This window comes from Talpa occidentalis, unplaced genomic scaffold, assembly GCF_014898055.3.
Source record: "Talpa occidentalis isolate TD23 unplaced genomic scaffold, MPIMG_talOcc4v2.1 talOcc4.16, whole genome shotgun sequence".
Lineage (NCBI taxonomy): Eukaryota > Metazoa > Chordata > Mammalia > Eulipotyphla > Talpidae > Talpa > Talpa occidentalis.
In genome coordinates, this window is record NW_023601653.1 from 10560588 (window position 1) to 10574497 (window position 13910).

A 13910-nucleotide genomic window follows, 5' to 3' on the forward strand; every position below is an offset into this window, starting at 1 on the left:
AGGTTTGGGTGTTCAAAGAGTCTTAGCAATAGAGGATTTCTACTATAGGTTGTAACAAAGTGTCTTAATGCTCCAATGAGGGTGGTTTTAGAGAAGGCCAGGATTTTTATCTGTCAGCCAGTCCCTCCTCTTTCTTCCCATCAACAAATGGGGAGGATGAGCTTTTACTCTTAGCTGGAGTTAACAGGGCCCCATAACTTTCTCACATCAGAGGAGACCTAGAGAAGAGTCAAAACTCTGACCACTACTACTTTGAGGTAAAGATCCACCTCTATGCCCCAGAAAGTGTCAGTGGGAGCCATGTGGGAAGCAGAAAGAAGGTTCCCTTCCCCTTCAAGCCAGGGTGGTATGAGCAGTGGCCTACTGGAGAAATTGAACTTTCCCCCACCCAGTTATGAGGAGCCTTTTCTCATTTGAGTGTTAACATAGTTCAAGGACAGAACCTGAATTTTTTTGCTTTTATTTTTTTATTGTTTATTAACTTACTTATTTATTCTCTTTATTGAAGTAATTGTTTCAAAATACTGTACATGATTCGGGGGAACAGATTCACACCTCCTCAGATGTATGTTACCACCTCATTCCTACCATCAAAACACCCACATTCCTTTACCCTAGGCCATTGGACCACCTTCCTCCATCCTTTGTTTCCATTCCTACCCTCCCTCCACCTCTAGCAGCTTTAATTTTGCAGTCATATTTCTATGGTTTATTTCAGTTTAGATTTGTCAGTCCCTTTGATTCCCCCCCCCATATTCCATATATGAGTGAAATCATCTAGTATTTGTCTTTCTCCTTCTGATTTATTTCATTTAGCATAATCCTCTCCATTTCCATCCATCTTGTTACAAATGGAAAGAGAGAACGTGAACTTTTAACCAGACCTGGCAGTAATGAGTCAGCCTCTCTCTATACACCAGAGTAGTATCAGAGGAGGCCTGCTTGTATGCTTAAAAGCATAAAATATGTTCGACTAATCCATAGGAAAGCAGAGAAACAGAAAACAGAGAAATGAAAAACAAAACACAAAGTAAAACAGAAGACTTAAGCTTTAGCATATAAATAATTACATTGAGCATAAGTGGCCTAAATACACCAATTAAAAAGGTGATTGACTTAATCAATTAAAAAACAAGACCAAATTACATGTTGTGTGCATGATACTTCAAACATAATGATACCACCAGGTTGAAATTAAAAGGAAAGGAAAAGATATAGTATACAACCATTAATCAAAAGAAAGTAAGAATATTATTATCAGATAAAATAGACTTTGAGCAGTGAAAATGACAAGGGACAGGAAGGGACATTATATAATGATGAATGGATTACTCTACCAAGATGAATCCTTAACATAGCTGTCCTAAAGGCATAGTCAACCAGCTGATATTTTAAAATTGTCTATGAGATAACACTGATTTACACACTGTAAATGTTTTAGAGTGATAAGTTCACACCTCTACAATTATATGTTATCCATGCCAACCACTAACGCCCCCAAAAACCACTAGCATACTTCATTGGTGTCCTACCACCTTTGCTCTGACCAACTCCCCGCCTCTCTCACCTTCTGGTAAACATCAGTTCTTGGAGTCAGATTTCAAGGGTTGTTGTGTGATGTTTTGCTTCTATTTTTTCAACAAAGAGTGATGGGTAAAGTGGACATCTTTAGAAACAATGAAACTTACCCCCTGAGTCCCACAACCTATAGAAAAATAAGCTCAAAATGGATCATAGATTTAAATGTAAACCAGAAAACTTTTCTCTAGAACTTAGGCCTTGGCAAATAGTTATTAGGCACAACACCAAAAATATACTTCAAAAAAAGTTGATAATAGGAACTACATCAAAATGAAAAACTTCCCATAAAATATGCCAAATAACTCAGTCCAGGCCCAAAAGATGGTGTGTGCAGTAGTCATGGAAGTTGGGACAACTCAGAAGACAATACAGGTAAAGGATAAAGAATGATGAAGAAGACCTAGATAAAGTCCAGATTAGGTATCTTTTTAGCTGCCATGACTAGAAATTCATTGTAAGTACAGATTCACATTAAGAAAGAAAAATGCTACAGTATTGCCTTGAAATTACACTATTGGACATTATTTATTGGAGCTGAAGTTAGTCTAAGATTTCAGGACAGAAAAAGGAGGCACAAAATTCCATTCGAATTTTCAAACATAAGCACAGACATGCACAAGTCTTCCGGTCCCCAAATGTCTGGCTGGAATGCAGGGTCCTGGGAGCAACTGGACTGAGAAGCTGTCTTAGATGAATCATACAAATGAAAACCCTCTAGAAGCTGCTTTGCTAAAACCAGCTCAGAAGGTCATAGGGAGAAAGTAAACATACCCTATAGTTAGCTTTTCTCTCCTTATTCTCTGTAAATACCAGTCGCTATATTTATACATTTGTAATTGCCACATTTTAATCTTAAATGTACTCACTGTATAGGAGCTATTTAACTAGACCACTTCTTCACACAGAACAGTGTCCAAGAGAATGTATAAATGAATTTGAGGAAGTGGTGCGGTGGGGATCAGAGAAAGTACAGGAAGGATAATATGGAGCAAGGAATATAAAATTGTGGCAGAACCTACTGTAACCCTAATTGTGAATCCTTCCTTTCTTTCTTCCTATCAATTACTAAAGAATTAAGATGATACGGTGTAAGATATATATTTTTTTGCTTGTATTTGTGTATTTTTACTGAAGTAACACTGCCTTATAACATTATATAATTTATATTACATTATATAAAAGAAAGTAAGGCCTTTTCCATTAATTATTATCAATCCTAAAAAATATCAAACCTCTTTGGACAAGAATAAAAATCAGGGCCTCCCCTGGTGGCGCAGGCGGTTGAGCGCCGTGCTGTGAAGCTGTCCGCAGCCTCTGTGGTGCGGGTTCGATTCCCGGCCCACCAGGGAGAAACCCACATGGCGCAGCAGACCTCTCCTGTCTCACCCACTGCTCCCCTCAGCGGTGTATTTCATCTGCGTATTTCATTTGAAGCACTTGAATATCCTTTCCTCTGTGAAGAAATTCTGGAGTGCTGTGTCACCTGAGGAACTGAAGCCTGCTCAGCTTGTGAGGAACCTGAGACTGGGACATCTTTCGTGGCATGCTGGTTTGTTAGGATCCTGATGCGAGTCCCTGTGTCTGGGATGGGGAGCGCTTGTCCAGCTCATCACGGCATGTCTGGTGTGACGCCCCCTTTTCACTCCATTTAAGATGTAGGTATTGGGCCTCCCCGGTGGCGCAGCGGTTGAGCGCTGGGTTGCGAAGCTGCCCGCGGCCTCTGCGGCGCCGGTTCGATCCCGGCTGCTCCCCGGCCACCAGAGGAGGGTCCCACATGGCGCGCAGACCTCTCCTGCCGCCCGCTGCTCCCCTCAGCAGTGTCCTTCGGTCCTTCTGCCTGCTCTGCTCCCCGCTCTGGCTCTGGTGAATTCTCTCACCCTCCCGCGCTTCTGACTGTACCCAGTGCATGTATAAACAAAACAAACAAACAAATAAAATAAATAAATAAAGCATGCCTCTATAAAAAAAAAAAAAAAAAAGATGTAGGTATTGTCCCCCCACCTCAGCCTGAAAGGCACCCGAATGAGAAAAGCTGCTCAAGATTTGGAGTCAGTCTCTAGGATTCAGAGCAAAGCTGTGGAGCTGGCTAAATGAACCCTAGGTTCCAGAACCAGGGTTCGGACTCCACCACTACCTACCCCCTGCCATCTTACCTCCTAGTGACTCAGTTTCTTCATCTGTAAAAAGTAGATAATAACAATAAGCTTCTTTCTTGTTGTGAAAATGAAAGGGAACTGTACATGCAAAGCCCTCGGAACAGTCCTGGCCCAAGGCAAGTGTTTGTACAATGTCACCTCCAGCCTCTGCTGGGAATCTGTACCATCTAGAACTTCTGAAATGCAGGAATTGACTGAAACCTGTTTCCTCTCTACCAAAGGGGCTGACCTACCTCCTGCCACTGGGTTGGGTTTTTTTTTTTTTTTTTTGTTTTATTTTTGGGAACTGAGGTGTGATTGACATAGAACATTATTTTAGTTTCAGTGCCTAACACACTGATTTAGTATTTATGTACGTTACAACGTGATCATCATACTGAGTCCTGTGAACATACCTCTCACAACTGGCTTTGGGGATGGATCTGTCCACAGATCTAAAACACCTGAGACCCACTCTGGCACCTAGTGGACACACAATAAGCATTATTGTCACCCGCTGATGATTTGAGCCTCGTCTTAACTTTCAGCAAAAGGCACGGCCTCAGGAAGTCTCCCTGGCGTGACAAGGTAGGTCAAAATGCAGCGTGAGCTATGAAATGCTATAAATCACAACCTGCTACCACTGCCCACCCCTCCTCCTTCACCCAGACCACCCCTCCCCGTGGGCTTCCTCAGCCTCCAGCCACTTCCTCCCTTTAAGGCTGAAAGCTGCCTCCTTTTCCCCTCTGCCTCCAACTTCTCCCACCCATGTTATTTCCCAGCTGTGCCTGGCCCTGTGCCCCCACCCTCAGGACCCCTCCCTGCATACTTCTGCCCCTCCCTGCAGACCCAAGGCAGCCTTCCTTTTGCCTACTGGGCTGCTGGCAGGAAGCTCTTCCCTCCTCCTCCACCCTGTTCCCCTCGGTAACACCCTGTACAATGGGAATTATTTCTCTTGGCAGCAGGTGTTAGCTGTCAAAGAGATAGATCAGTCTTGGCCAGAAGGAGGCAGGAAGGGAGGTGGGAAGGGAGACCCAAATGAGAAAGGTCCCCCGGCCTGGAACTGTAGAATGGGGAAGGTTGTGCATAGAAGCAACTGAACCCCGAGGGACGAAAGAAAGCGAGTCAGATCTTTATCTGAGGATTCTGTTCTGCTTCGTGCCTGCCATGCTCTTGTCAAGTGCAGGTGAGTTGCAAAAAGGAGGTGAAGAGTGAGGAGGGAAGTCAAAGTGAAGGTCACTGGCTCGAAAGAGTCATCTCCAGTGACTTCGGCATTGCACCCACCACCTGCAAGTTGCAGCACAGGATCGTCATGAAGAGTAAATAATGTAAGAACTGTTAGCACGAAACAATGCCTGGCATGTAGTAAGCACTATGTAAGCCTTAGCTAATTGTATTTTCACATCATTAATGATAAAAATGCATCAAAAGTCCTGGGAATGTAGATCAGGGATTTTGGACTCAGAGATTTGGTTTCAAATTCCATCTGGGTTACTTCCTGGGCTGTGAAACAACGTCTTTGAGTCTCAGTTCCTTAATCTTGAAATTGTAGCAATATTATCCTCTTTGCTGCTAGGACCTGAGCTGTACTCTCTCCCACCCCACCCCCACAACCCCCGTTCATGCCCAGAAGCCCTGCTCCCTAATGCCACTATATTCAATAGTGGGACTTACAGGGGGTAATTAAGGTTACATGAGATCATAAGGTGGAGCCCTGATCTGATGAGGCTGGTGGCCCTGTAAGAAGATGAAGAGAGAAAGAGGGTATCCAGAAGAAACCACACGGGGCACAGCTAGAAGACAGCAGTCTGCAAGAGAGGCAGGTAAGAATCTGGCTACACTGGCACACCCATCTCGGATCCACAGCCTCCAGAACTGTAAGAAAATAAGTGTCAACAAAATACCAGTCTGCAATATTTTGTTCCAGCAACCTGAGCAGACGATTACACTTGCCTTGCCTTGAATGTCAAGGGAAAGGTATTTTCTCTTTCTATATTTCTAAGCTGAGGAAATAAAATGAGAAATGAAAACAGGTGATGTCATCTCTACAGTGATGTTCCTTCCCATTATTCAGAGTTTCTGAGAGCCCGCGGTAGCCTCTGGGGGATCAGATGCAGTTAACGCTCTCTCGCATCAGAAGTGGGGCAAGAAGTGATCAGAGGCAGGATAGAACGTGGGCAGTGGGCATGAGGTGTTGCCATGGTTTCTGGAACACTTGCTTGGCAGACAGGTGTCTGGTTCAAATCCAGCTGCCATTTGCCAGTTGTGTGACTTTGGGTAAATGCTTTTATTTATTTATTTATTTATTTATTTATTTATTTATTTATTTATTTAGAGTATCCGCATTTTGGAGGGCGGGAGACCAATGAGAAAGTCTATGTAAGCCTGGACAATTCGTCAAGCTGCTTCTGTTTTCAAGGGAAGTAAACAAACGCAAACTAGGTTAACCAGAAAAAGGAGCTCCACTGACGAGCGCAATAGTCCACGTTTCCGAATGTTAGACTCTGAACTCCCAGTCGACTAAAGCTGCTTCTCACCTCCTGGCCTCGAATTCATTCTCCTTCAACCTTTTTCCATTTGTCCTCAGTTGTTGCCCTCACAGAGTTTATTCGATTTCCTTTCACCTAAGCTCTATTTACTTTTGAAAATGCATGTTTTCATTCCACACCCCACTCCTCACCCAACCCCGTGGTTTCATGGAAAAGACAAACCAGAGAAATAAAAACCAACTAAACCCTTGGACCAGCACCTTGCAGACTTGCTTAGAGGATTTTGAACCCTAACCTCCAATCATTTCCAAAGTTTATTCTTCCAGAAGGTCAAGCTCCATACAGTGGATGTATATTTTCAGTCCAAATTCCTGAGGGCACTAACATTTAAAACTTCTGGAGGAGTTTCTGGAAGCAAAATCTGATTCAGGCTAAAGGTATGACATTCCACTTCAGACCCTAGATTCCACTCTGGAAATTTGACTTCAGTTTCTTCGGGCAGCTCTTCTCACTTTTACTACCTTTCCATGGGTGACTCCACCCCGGACCCCCAAATACACACTCATGCAAAGAAACCATATGGTTACAGTTAAACAGAGCTAGTCTAGGTTTTCTGCCATACACATTCTCACACCCTTCCCCAATGGAAAACTCCAATGGATCCTTCAAATTCTGGCAGAGGGAAGGTATCTAGAATGTCTTGAGGAAATTTGCCCCTTTTTCCTGGTCTTTTGACCCTTTGCCTTAATATATCTATCATATTGTAGGTACTTATTAAATTATCTGCTCTTATTTCTGTTTATAAACACTTCAAAGTCACCTAGTCTCCCCAGAACCAGCATAGTAACTGGCACATAGTAGGTGCTCAGTGAATATATGATAGATGAAATAGTGGAAAGTCTTGATTGTTACATGCAAATGAGCCTCATACCTCATTTAAGACCTGCTGATGAAACCATCTTATTCCTTTTATCTACTCCTTCATAATGAAACTCCCCAAACATAGCAGCTTAAAACATTATCATTTGATGCCTTTCACAGTGTCTCTGAGTCAGGGATTCAAGAAATAATTGGCTGGGAAGTGTGGGTCTTCAAGGTGTCTTACTTGGTGGTGGTCTGACAGTGGTTAAAGCTAGAGCAGTGTGAGGATGGAGAAACTGTGAGTGTGGAGGCTGGAACCTGGCTGAGCATTTCTCTCTGTCTAGTCTCATGGCCTCTCTTGTGGTTTCCCTGCATGGGCTACATTGTGCTTCCTCCCAGCATGGCAGCTCGGGGCAGTTGGGTTGCTCATATGGAGGCTGAAGACTATGAAATGAATCACCATTTGTGACCTAGACTTGGGAAACCATGTACAGTCACTCCCACTGCACTCTATTGGGCAAAATATTGCCAAGACCTTCTCAGTTTTAAAGTAAGGTAATACAGACCCCACTTTCTTTTTTTTTAAGAGTTATTTATTTATGGGTACAAGCCAGAAGTGTGTGTGGGGGGTGAGAGGATTCACCAGAGACAGAGTGGGAAACAGAACAGGCGGATATACTGAAATACACTGCTGAGGGGAGCAGCGGGTGAGTCAGGAGAGGTCTGCTGCACCATGTGGGTATCTCCCTGGCCGGGGTTTGAACTTGTGCTGCAGTGGCTGTGGTGAGCTTCATAGGTTGTGTCTTAACCCCTTGCTCCACCAGGGAGGCCCCAGACCCCACTGGTGTCTCAAAGAATTTGCATGTGCATTTTAAATCTGCTACACTTAAAAGCAATATGAACGGAAAAAGGATAGCAGTGGAAAAAAACAGTGAAACTAAATAAGGTCTAGAGTTTTGTTAATAGTGGTCTACTAGTACTGATTTCTTTTGACAAATATGAATATCATAATATAAGATATTAGGGGAAACTGGATGATAAGTATATGGGATCTTTCTGTATTATCTCTGCAATTTTCTGACAACCTAAAATTATTAAAAAATAGAAGCCTGCATTAAAAAAGAATGCTACAGGGCCTCCCCGGTGGCGCAGCGGTTGAGCGCTGGGTTGCGAAGCTGCCCGCGGCCTCTGCGGCGCCGGTTCGATCCCCGGCTGCTCCCCGGCCACCGGAGGAGGATCCCACATGGTGCGCAGACCTCTCCTGCCGCCCGCTGCTCCCCTCAGCAGTGTACTTCAGTCCTTCTGCCTGCTCTGCTCCCCACTCTGGCTCTGGTGAATTCTCTCACCCTCCCACGCTTCTGACTGTACCCAGTGCATGTATAAACAAAAACAAACAAACAAACAAATAAAATAAATAAATAAATAAAACATGCCTCTATAAAAAAAAAAAAAAAAAAAAAAGAATGCTACACACCTCTTTTTCCTCACTCTAAGTATTAGAAGAGAGTAACTAGTCTTATACCAAGAAGTTCATGCATTATATACAAACATGCAGTAATTTAAAAACTGATTCTGATAAACTTTTCTATGCTGATCAAACAATATTTGCTACATACTCCTTTCCATCCCACACACATATTTCTACACTTCTACACTCTTCACATGTTCTTTAATCATCCAGTTACATGCCCATCTCCCTTACTGGAGGCTATTTTCCCTGAGGACCTGCCTTTACTATTCTTTTTACCCTCTTTGTTATTGGTACAGTGTTAAAATAAGATAGTAGGTAAAACCATATTAAAATACCAATTCTGCACAAAAACAGATTAGTGGCAATCTGCAGCCAAAATGAAATGAAATGGGTTTTACTTATTAGCCCATGCTTTTGCTCAAAGGAAATAACAGAGTCCAACATTGCTGAAGAAAGAATTCTCAGAAAAATAAGTTTTGACCCACATTTGTCACTGGGAACTCCACAAAGCCTTTGGAATTCTTTATCCATCAGCTCCTCGAGGCTTATACTCTTGTCTCCAGGGCCAACGCCTTTGCTGGGCTGACAAAGTCTGCCTTGCTCTACTAGGCCAACCGCCAGAGGCTGCAGAGCCTCCAGATGCAGACAGGAACGTGCAGGGTGGGGTCTGTGATAGCAGAGTATCCAGGCCCAGCTGGAAGGCAGCCATGGCGCTGCTGGAGTGGGAGGCTGCAGGAAGTGGAGGAAGGAGGAAGTTATCTTGTTGGCAAGTCCCACCCTCTTGCATTTCCCAGGAGGTCAAGCAGATGTCACCAGATGAATTTCCCCCAACTTGAATGGAAGTTCTAGTTAGATCCTAAAAGGGAACAGCATGGGTCTCATATATATACATATATATATATATATATGTATATACACACACACACACACACATATATATAGGTTACTTTCTTTCTTCCTTTTTCCTCTTTTAAAACCCAAACTTGGGAGCCACAGCTGTTGTGTTGGCATCGTGTTAGGTGTGCCTGTCTCTGCAAGGTCCATATAAGCAAGAGATGGTCGCCAAACAGGTCAAGGCAATTTGACAAACAGTCTCATGCATGATGCGTGACTTCTTCCAGCATGGGATTAAACCATGTCTTCAGACACATCTGAGGGGAGCAGGTGGGGTGTGCTGCTTGGTGGCCAGAAGAGTTCTGCCAGCATATTTTCCAGCTAGTTGTTGAGCCAGGTCCAAAAATGTGTTGTCTGTTTCTCTGTTTATGAATTATCCTTCCCCAAACAGAAAAGCTGGGCTATTTGGCTTTCTATTCTTTGAACATAGCTCAGCTTAAGGTTTCCTAATTTCTTGTTCTCCATAGTTTAACACACACAGCAATAAAATACAAAGCCATTTTCTGCGGTGTTTAGTTAATGATGCAATATCTGGCAGTGCTCCTCCCTCGCAAAAGCCATCCTTGGGAAAAGTTCTCATTCAAACACTCTACAAGTTGTTTTTAACCGGCGAGTCCCAAGACTTAGACATTTCTGGGGCAATCTGGTTCTTATTTTAACTGAAACTAGTTTATTCTCCTCAGAACTAAAGAATGCCAACAATTCGGCGGGCCTTCACACGACGACGTCACCAGCCCAAGTATTCCTGAACTCTGAGGACCAGTCCAGTGTGAATTAGGGAAATTAGAAGTAGAGAGGAGTATTGGTGGTGGTGCAAGGCATCTGTTTTTAATTGATCTCATTCTGTATTCTATGGGACCACGCAATCAGGAGTACATGGAATCTCCGCATACATCATGCCTGGGAGCCATTGGGGCCAGAGGTGACCACAGAGGTGCAAGCCACATTCCAGTGAGACCATGGGGCTAACAGGGGAGAAGGAGTTTTTTGTTAATTGAATCAAAGACCTAGATGCACAAAACTAATAGAGAGTGTCTGTGATTCAGGGCATTTAATCAGATTCGGGTGTTAGAAAAGGTTTCCTGGGGGAACTGACACTTGAATGAGGTAAATTGGGAAGGATGATAGAAAGTATCTCAGCAGAGGGTCAAATTCTGCAAAGGTCTGATGTGTCTAGAAGTTAAGGTGGGCTTTGTTAAGATAAATGTACAGGTAACTCAAAAAGTTTGCATACAATCCTAACTCTCTGGCCAGGAAGTTCCAGTGGGGTCTGACCTTCTAGCTCCGTCAAAGGCACAGCTTCCAACACTATTTTCCACCATCATTTTTTTTTTTTGGTATTTATTTATTTATTTTAATGTAAACTTTTTTTTATTTTTGTATTCCCCATACAGTTGCGACCCCCTTATTTTGACCCCAATCCCTCCCCTCCCCACCCCCCACCCCCCGTAGAGTGTCTCTGGTTCATAGTTGTTTGTTGATTTTGATTTTTACTTTCTTATATTAATTCTTTTTCCTGGTCCCTTATTTAAGTTTTCTAGATTCCTGCTATGAGTGAGACCGTCCGGTATTTTTCTTTTTCTTTCTGGCTTATTTCGCTGAGCATCCACCATCATTTTGAAGAGCATCCACACACTGTATTCCTCAGGGGATACAGGCACCAAGGAGCACTGGTAACACCACACTCATGACTACCTAAAGAGGAGTATCCCTCTCAACCCCTGGATCCCATCACAAACCAAAAATGTGCCTGCCCTTTATAATTATATGCCAGTCTTCGGGAGACTTTGGGAAGTCTTTGTTTTCTAGATGAAAGAATTTTTACTGTTTTAGGCCATCATCCTGGAGATTACCCATTATGAGTCACTTTAGTTAACTTCATCCTCATTCTTTCCAACTTTTTACCTTTCCTCCTCTTCCTAATTTCCTTTTCTCCTTTTCTTCATTTGATGGGCCAACATATATTTACTGAGTAGTTAGCAGTGTGGCTGATTCCTTGGTGTACAGGGGGATATGACAACGTATCTGTCAGAATGGGCTACGCCTTACTGAAGCAACAAACAATCCCAAGAACTTCTTATCTTATCCTCTTCACGTTTCTAATCCACTGAGGATTGGTGATATGCTCTGATCACAAAGTCCTTAGTCAGGAGCTCGGGCTAATAGATACTCCAGAATCTTTTAGGAAGACTTTTAGGAAGAACAGGAGGGTTTCAGAGAGACAAATGCCATGAGGACACAAGGGGAGTGACTGCAGGCAGATGGCTCTGATTGGGTAGACTGTTGAGCTGACACATGTTTTATAAGAAAGAGGCAGTATTGGGAAGATATGAAAGCAGACACTCCAGTAGGGACCAGTGATGTAAACCCCTGCATCAGGAATAGACTTGGCATTAAGAAACAGGAAGCGGGTCAATATGACTACACCATGGTGAATGAGGAAAATAGTGGTGGAGGCTATGGCTTTGAGGGAGCCAGGAGCCAGACCCCATGGAACTTCCAGGCCAGAGCAGGTAGTTAGGATTGTATGCAATTTTTTTTTTTTACTTCTACATTTATCTTAACAAACAAAGCCCACCTTAACTCTAGAGACATCAAGTGTTTGCAGAATTTGACCCTCTGCTGAGATGCTTACGCTCCTCATTCCCAACTTCCCTCACTCAAGTGTCAGTTCCCCCAGGAAAACTTTTCTAATACCTGAGTCTGATTAAATGTCATGAATCACAGACACTCTCTATTTTGTACATTGCAAAGTCCCTCACTATCATGAGGCAAGCTCCTTGAGGAGAGAGACCAAGTTCTTAGCACCATGCTGGACAATAGGTAGGTGTAGGTCCTGAATTGGGGTTCTTTAATTTGTTGGTTAATAAATCAGTGAATTAGCATGCTTCTTGCATTTTGTGACATTGAACACTTAGAGTGTGGTAAAATGCTGCATATCTGTTATTATTATCACATTTTTTTTTACATGACCTACACGACTGCTTACCATAGATGAAATGTTTAATGAAGACCATCGCAATTGATTCAGAAGAAATTAAAGAGGAGGCATTGACTGTATCATTCATACAAACAGATTATCAGTTATTCAGACCATATTATCTCATTTAATTTTCACAACAGTCCTACAAAGATGGGAAACTGAGGCTCAGAGAAAAATTAGTAAATTGAGAGCTGCCACATAATAGATGCCCTATTAGCCGTTACTAATACCATTGTTAGTGGCAGTAGTGTTACTGGAAAGGAGGGAGAGGGACTTGGAACTGTATTTCAGCAGGTGGAACAGTATGTTTAAGGCAGAGAAGGGTGCTCAAGTTAAGAGAGCTCTGAAAGCAGAAAGCTGACACCCTTGGTCAGAGAGCCTCCAACTCATAGGAAGACTAGGGCCTTTTTTGAAACCCTAACAAACGTCTGGGTCTACTCCCCAGAAATATGCACAGACACAGATAGTGGGAACAGAACTTCATATTTACATACACACACAAACTCACCCCTGAATTCCAGAACAGTATATAATAATGGTACTTATATATTGTAATGTGAACTATATGCCAGGTTTGAGTCTAAATATTTCTTACAAATTATTTCATTTAATTCTTAGAGCACCCCTAAGATGCAGCTACTATTAATATTTCCTATTTTATAGACAAGGGAACTGAGACCAAAAAGGTTACTTGTCAAAGGTCACACCATAGTGTGAGGATGAGTGGCATTGCTGGACTATCACCGAGCTCTGGGGGAAGCAGATCCACACAGCACTGCCTCTCAAGACCTTCGCCTGGAGGGGCTTCCCTCCTGCATTCAAAGGAGAGACTTGCTTTTTTCAAGGACAGGCTCTTTGACCAATCAAACAAGAACATGGGCCACCTCTTCCCTGGCACCTACAGACCAAGGCCCTTTCTCACTCGACCATGTAAATAAAAACCATTTCATTTAATGTCCATCCTTGTTGATAAATAACTGGTTCCAGAGGAGTTACTGAGACTGGTGTAAACCCTTTGCAAAAAGTCCTGCCCCACCATCTCCTCAAACCCTCTCCTGCAGAGCATGAAAAAATTCCTTTTGCATCCCAGAGTATCAGGGGTATTGATGGCTTGAGTTCTCACCCATACTCCGCCTTCAGGTTTCCTACCAATCCTTCTCTATTAAGCCCAGGAGTATAACAATGTGACACAGAGGAAAGGCCAAGATTTGTGGGAAGGTCTCAACTAGCAAAAACAGGTAGCACACCCACAATTAATTACACACATTTATTGGAGAACTGGTAAGCAAATCAACGTCATCAATGATTTATTTCCTAATTTGCTTTGACTATGTGCCTCATAAATCAATAATAGAAAATGGCATTAAAGCATTGGTGTTAACTGTCAGCAAAAGGCACTGTACTGATTCTTTTAATTAAAAGAATGTGTGGGGTGAATGTGTCCATGTGTTATATTAGATATGGTATATTTTTAAATTGCTTTTTCACAACAAAAG

General features: G+C 42.8%; 1 long non-coding RNA gene across 2 annotated transcripts in view; it reads right to left on the reverse strand.

The window, feature by feature from the left end:
* LOC119247344 (uncharacterized) overlaps positions 1 to 13910 on the reverse strand; it is a 150147-nt gene that overhangs the window by 11048 nt on the left and 125189 nt on the right. The gene's annotated exons all lie outside the window — the stretch shown is intronic.